The 7,853-nt window shown below is 31.0% G+C and overlaps 1 long non-coding RNA gene across 1 annotated transcript; it reads left to right on the top strand.

Annotated features, from left to right (window-relative positions):
- Positions 1–4,679, top strand: LOC128184766 (uncharacterized). Its single transcript, XR_008243779.1, has 3 exons — positions 1–126; positions 638–995; positions 1,248–4,679. It is a non-coding gene; the product is annotated as an uncharacterized LOC128184766 (long non-coding RNA).
- Positions 4,680–7,853: the final 3,174 nt, after the last annotated feature.

Below are 7,853 nucleotides of genomic sequence, written 5' to 3'. Positions count from 1 at the left end.
AAACAGTATTATGTAATCCATGACACATGTATAAAATGAAGATTTTTGTCGCATTTCCCATTCTGTTTGTTGAAATACTTTATGTTTGTGTAAAATGTGTGGGATATACGAGATGTAAAGAGGAAGGTATTTTAACACGTTTTAAAGTTTGTATTCTTTCAGATGCTGTATTCTTTCAGATGTTGCATCTCTATAAACTCTAGTAAGTCTACAAAACATGTAGTTTAAAGTCAAGTTATTACCCCTTCAAGTACTGCACATTGAATTAGTATATGATACACGAACGTCTTTCAATTTAGTTAAAATGAATGCTGCATTGAATTAGGTATAACATGTTGTACCTCTGAGTGTATAACCAACGTCTCTTAGTTTGAAGTTTAAAATCCGCATACTGATCTTTTCTCACGAAAAAGATGTATTAAAAGGCGAGTATTTTGGTCGAGAGAGAAAACACAACTAATGCCAGCAACAGAAATGTTAAGCTGTAGGGAGTAATTACATATTAATTAATGTAAATTAAAAATCATAGATATGGGAAATATTCTTCCTGATCGATTATTTAGAGACAACAGAAACACGAAAAGTGAAATTACCGATCTCCTCTATCTTTAAGAAATGTTTTTTTGTTTAAAATCAGAAATTCGGTTTCTGTGTGGATATGATTCAACTACGACAGCATTACCAACAACAACGAGCGCTCAAAGGCCAACAACATTTTGGGCAACACAACCAGTGACAACAAAAGCATTTAAAACATTAACATCGCAGAGGTCAAAGCTTATTTCAACCACACCAGCGACATGGAGTCCAACAACAATGACAAAAACAGTAGGGGATAAAACAGTAAACCCTACTGAAATTGCGAAGAACGGTGAACCTCTCATAAGACAGGTGACAAAATGTGATAAAAATGAAGGCGCAATAACGGGATTGGGCATATTTGCATTCATCTCTTTAATAGCAAACGTGAAATTGTCTATTCTGTTGTTCAGAATGTAAGTTTTGGTGATCAGAGTCAAGTGCGTGCAAAAAGTGCTTTTTAAAATTATTTTTTTAAGTACAGTGACTGAGCTATTGATAAGCTAATTTTTATGGCCCATTTTCTCATACTTGATAAAATAATATAAAAAAAGAGTGATAAGCATTTATTTGGACTTCATTCATCGTTTTACTTTTCTTTGAAGAAAGAATCGTCATTTAAAATTCGCTTTCAAATGGTACAAATTAAAAAAAATATATTTTTCTAGCTGTAGACAAAGATCTGGTGAAAATGATACAACGCCATTTTACAAGAATGAACCTGCAAATGCCTCGAAAAAAGATCAAACTGAAATGTATGCAGATCTTCAATATACAGACGACATCTCTGCATACCAAACATTGGCCCGTGGAAACGATGCTGTATATACTAACAGTTTAAATCTTTGACTACATGCTCAACTTCTGATATAATTGCTTTTATTAGTAAATCCAAGCGAGACTGTGCAGTGTAAAGGGATTCCTCAATATTTTTTTTTTTCATATATTAACATTAAAATGGAATTGGTTAACTTGTCAAAAACTATCTATAGCAACACCACCACAATGTCTTCTTCGATCTTAACGTAAAAATTGATGGAAGCTTTCTATTGTAATACATTGTTTGCATGTGGTGCTATCTGAGTTGTACATATTGTTATCATGTATTTCGTACTCTACGATAATATAACTATCTTGTTTGGTGGAAGGTTCACACAATTGTATACACTATAATACTAATTGGTTGATAAAAGGTTAAACTTGCATTTTGTATTGACCAAGGGTTTGTTTTGCATGTACCCAGGATTTATATTATAAGCATATGTAAGAACTAACACCCGCATATGCCAAGGCATGAAATGATCTGTTTGAACAAGAAATTTAACTGTAAAATAGACATTATGAAATTAACATATTAATATGGAAACGGAAATTCTGAACATGAATTAAGACACCAATAAGCTTCTATTCTTTTAATCCATTCATTTTCTTCTCAACATTTAATAGTGTGTCCTTAGTTAGTAATTGCGTATAAAAGCAACTGTACTTTTAAAGTGTGCAGTCTGTCTTATTAAGCAAATCACTCCGTTAAAAAAACACGAGATAAAATATAAAATATCAAATAAACTGCCTTAACTATATTAGCTTACAAAGAAATAAACCAAGGGTTATACAGAGATTAATTTTTCAGTACAAAACTTTGTTTTCTCCAAGAGTATATAATTTTTGGCTGCAAGTTAATCCTTGCATGCAATACATGTAAACGTATGTACATTATACATGACATTGTATCTGTATGTTCATGTTTATTTGAATTAATCCTAGTTTGGCATTTCATTAGCAAAAGAGGATTTTGACCATCAATATAACACGACTCCATCGTCATGTACAAATGTAGTACGAAAATAATGATACAAATTATACAATTCATGTATCATCATTGACAAGATTTTTTAACAGTTATATTTTTAAATATAAATGTTTTCATTATTTTTGTTTAAAGGGGAAAAGGAATGACATGACCTTCTTTTTAATGGCTCATTCGCTTGGTGGAGAGCATCCTTTAGGTCAATAAAACTTTATTGATTTATACCCTCTTTATTCCTCTGTTAAAAATGAAAGGAGGAAGTATTAAGATTCATATAAAGATATCGTTTTACTGTCTGATGAAAATGGGAGAAGGAAACACAGTTTAACCAGTTTAATTTTACTGTGTTACTGTATAATGAAATGTATTAATGCTTTTGAATACATTTTTAGTTTAAAGAAATAGTTTTATTCATGAGTATATGCCATTGCAAATCAAAGGAAATTCTTTTTATCAAATGTTAAACCACGTAGTTTGTTACACTTCGAATTTCCTATTATAAACATCAAAGGATTATCATGTTTTTGATTATTCTAGAATGAATATCCACCGAATATTAAGCTAATCATGTGATAAATGATTATAATGGAGAATTGTCTCACATTTGCAATTCTATTTGAAATTGTTTTGTTTGATATAAACACAAGCAGGTTCTTAATTAGATGAAATAAGTGAATGCTGTAATTCATTTGGTATACATGTAACATTTGCTACCTCTTGTGTATAGAACCAATGTCCCTTACACGAACGGCACATACCGCACATTTACCTCGTTTTCCCTTAAAAAAAAATTATGAAAAATCGTTTTATTGGCTGATTAAGAAAACTCAATCAATGTACGGAAAAGAAAGATAATCATGTATATGTAGTAAGCAATCACAGACTTGCTGAAAACTAAATACATGTACCAGGAAAATATATAGTATTTGTATATTATTCTTTTCAATGCAGGACAATTTTGAAAATGTGAAAAATCGCCCTTCTCATAAATAATTACATTTTTCGTTAATATCATGAAATAAATTCGTTTTTAAGTTCATTTTAATGAATTACGACAACAGTACCCATTGCAATAACAACGAGTACGCAAAGCCCAATAACATTTTGAATTTAACAACTTACATGCACGAAGCCAACAAAAAGAACGTAATGCAATGACATCACAGAGTACATGTACATTTTTATAACCAACAGCCAATATAACGCAAACCCTACTGAATTATCGAAGACAGTAGTATCATTTTACAGACAGGCGACAATTACACTGCAATTGCCCTTAAACATCAAACTGAAATGTAGGCATGTCTTTAGTATAGGCACAACAGCTTTACATACCAAACAGTGACCGGGGGAAATAATGTTAAAAACGCGTTCATTATTGAAATATTAAAAAAAGTATATAAAGGAAGTATTGTAACTTTTTTTTTTTCATATTGCTTTTTAATTTTTTGAACATGTTGCGGTAGGTCTGCCTGTCGATGAACAGCGATATCTCTTCATCACATAGACACTTCTGTTTAAAAAGGAAATAGTGCTTTTTACCACAATACTCAATACGATCTCATATAACGGGATATAACTTCCAATTGGAAATAAAAAATCAAGAAAGATCACTTTAATTTGTTTATACTTCGTTGCTAATGCCCTTAATGTCACAAACGAAAATGATGTTATCAAAGAACACAGTTGTACATGTACATGTCTTAAGTTGTTCATTGTATCAGCTATAAATTGTATATTTAATAAACAATTTTAAGAGCTTCCCATTACTCAAAGGCTCTGAAGTATATTCTATTTGCGCAATTGTAATAAGCCAAGAATTTTTTTTTTAAATGAGACATCTGTTCAATGGCTACAGTACAGCGTTCTACACAGAATTCTTCCTGTTAACTTTTATTTGAAAAAAAAATCAAGATCATTGCAAATGATTAGTTACTGTACTTTTTGTAAAGAAGAAATATATACAATACAACGTGTAATTTTAGTTGTACTAATGTTTTACCCTTTGTGGAATAATCTTAATAGAAAATAATAATTTATAGAAAAACAGAAAGTAGGGTTGGATTCAATGTTATCAATTTACTAATTAGAGAAAATTCTCTAAATATGGACAATAGACCTGTGAACTTCATAATTTTATATACAAAACAATTCATGTTTTTATGTCTGAAGCAGAATAAGATTCCAAACTATGTTGATTCTTTTTTTATATTATTTGAGTTTTAAATACAAGATACAAAATATGCATCAATTCAAAAATAGTAACTTAGGAAATTTGAAAAATGCTGGTCACAGTGGGAAGATTTATTTTGTTTATACTGTAATTGTATAACAGTTAATATATTATACAGAAGTAGAAGTTGCTATGGATATTATCATTTCACGTTTTTGTTCTACCCATTTCATATACAACCTCTCAAGTTCATTTACCCTTGATGTTGAATGAGAGCATGAATGAAAGTGGTATGGGAAGAGAGTGATTAAAATATTTAAAACAAAAGTTGACATCAGTTTAATAGAAATTGTGTATGTTTGAATTTGACAAATGTACATAAAAATAAGAACAGAGTTGACTTTTGTGGCTTATATGTACACGTTACAGCTGTTATAGATGTACCATCTTCATGCATGTACCATTATTAGTTTGTGCATTTTTGAATATATGTGAATATGTTTTTTCAATTGTTTCGCCTAGTTACATGAACGTATATGAAAAAAAAATATTGTTATGTAATATACTTTCCAAACAAAAATGAATATTTATAAAACGTATTCAATTTAACAATAAAATGCTTACTTTGATGATTCATGCGGGATATGACGGTAGCGACATTGCAGAAAAAAATATGTAAATTTTTCTGCAATGATCGCTACCTTGTTCATAACCCCCATGAATCATCATAGAGAGCATTTTATTGTTTATATTTAGACCTTTCTTTTAATAAATTAATATATTAATTGTAAAAAGTGATAAATTCGTGCAGTCCGTGATTTTTCTTTGGTCTCTGTAGGTTTTAACCAATCGATAATTTATAAACGGGGCGTGTCGATATCAGTCCAGTGAGTTTTTATAGAGCTATGAATTAACTAAAGTTTCCGTAAGAAATAGAGTAAATGCGTAAAAAAATAATTTTTAAGTACTTCTGATGACCACCGGAACCAACAATTGAAAACAATTTTATCTATAGGTCTATTATTCTACAAAGTCAGGATGTTGACGTCTCTATCGTTTTTTGATCTCAGGTTTTGTCGCGGGATAGGAAACAGAACACCAAAAATGAATTTTGAAAAAAGAAAAAAAAAAACGCCTCGCGATGTTATTATTCTCTATTATCCCTGAAAATGTCAAGAAACTTTGTTAAGCCAGTCTGAGAAATTTAGCCGACAAAGAAGGTAAGAAAAATAAAGAGAAAGACAAACAACCACTTCAATCACTAATAATGTCTTCCGTCTGAAACGGAAGACATTTATTAACACTACATTCTCTATAAAGTCTTCTGTTAGGAACGGAAAATATTGTGATCCTTCTGTTGTTATTCGTTAAACTTTTGAAATCATAAGTCAGTTCATGTTTTATGATATTTATTAAGCACAGTTATCGTATAGCGGTCTAAAACCAATCTACAATTTCTTAATCAAATCATAAGCATACAAATCAGTATATAGAATAAGCAACTGTTAATACATCATTTGGGCCACAGTTCATAAGTGACTAATAAACAAATCTCAATGTTAAAGGTTAATTACAGTTAAGAGACTTTAAGTTACATCCATTGACCACTTTCTAAAGTCCAATCATCATCGAAAGTTTTATTCTTCCTGGTCTTTCCACTGGCACCACGAATTCAAACTACACAGTTGTCCTCTTCGCTCCATGACCTTTAACATTGTTCATTATACACATATCTCGTATCTAGTGCACAACAAGCGAATGACTTATTAACGTAAAACAGAATAAAAATATAGAGTTATATTTCATAAATATGATTATCTGGTTACATACGTCCCCCTAACAAAAGAAATATCCTCGAGGGAGATTTTTTTCGCCAGATGCCCGGTGTGAAAAATTATCCTTCCAACTCTTCTAAGCAAGATGAACTTCCTGGTGACACACTGGTCAGAACATCTATGTAAAGAGGTCGCAGGAAGTGACCAATTTCCTACACCAGCTTGGGATACAATGAACGTCTGTTAACAAAAATGTTTACTACACACATGACTATACATTATTGTGGTATTTCATACAAAAAGTCATTTATAATAATCAATAAACTGTTAGCAACAATTATAATCAAAGTCAAATATAATCGCAATTACATGCGACCAGAGTTTTCCAATGTCCAAAGTTCCACAAACGTAACATATAATCTCCGTTACTAATGTTAATTCAAGCATAAGCGCCGCTAGAATTATAATAAAACACATAAGCATACATAAAGGTTACAAATTCAAGCGTACATAAAGGTTACAGTAAAGTTACCAGTTTTCACAGTAGCACAGTCAAACTTCAAATTCAAATTTCACAGTCAAAACGATAATCAGTATCACATTTACGTAATTCGGAGTCGATGCATTCCATACGCAGTTTACAGCTCACCACATTTGATTTCTAATATAACATATAATAATTTAAAGATTATTTAATGTATCAGAGTAATGTAATTTTAATTTAAACCTCAATTAACGAAAATGATTGTCTGCTGAAGAAAACATGTATATAATGAATTCGCTATAAAAATTATTGCAAATTCGTTATACGGATATAATACATTGGTCCCTAGGACTTTGTTATAACCGAGTCTTACTGTAATTGGAGAAGGATGATCCAACGAACGCAAACGAAGTTGTTGCGAATTAGTTCTAGTTACGGAAACTATTTCCATGAGACCGTTAACTATCTTGTCAAAGTGTATGTATAGGTGTTTGCATTGTATATATTTCTTGTTCTAGCATTTTCTGCTCTGCGTTTTACTCCTGAAGACTACTAACAATTTCGTTAATTGTACTACAATTTTCAATTGTTGTTTGTTGATTATCTTTTATAAAGGTCATGCTGATAGTCAGAACGTGTTTAATTTCTGTTGATATGTCACAAGTTGTCTGATATTAGCCCGAATATTGTTAAAGTCCGCTTCGACAAAGGTACCAAAAAAGAAAGGATAAAACGTCCCATACTACAGGTATTATCGCTCTTTTATTCTTATGGCGCTTAAACTTAATTTCGCGCATCTCATCTTCCAAATACTCTCTTTAGCCTTAGAAATATGAACTTTAGCCAAAAATCTGTCCCTTTTTATATACTCTAAGAATGTGTTTATGTTTCGTTTTTGGTGTCATGAAATATATACTCCGCTTCGTCTCTCACAGATTTAGTCAAAATATACTTAACTGTTTCTAATTCTGTTTGCAATAATTAAGGGATACTAGAATAAGGGTCTAAGTTAATAGTTGTGAGCGCCATCCATTT

This window comes from Crassostrea angulata, chromosome 5 (genome assembly GCF_025612915.1).
Source record: "Crassostrea angulata isolate pt1a10 chromosome 5, ASM2561291v2, whole genome shotgun sequence".
NCBI classification, from domain to species: Eukaryota; Metazoa; Mollusca; class Bivalvia; order Ostreida; family Ostreidae; genus Magallana; species Magallana angulata.
This window is presented reverse-complemented; position numbering and strand designations above follow the sequence as displayed.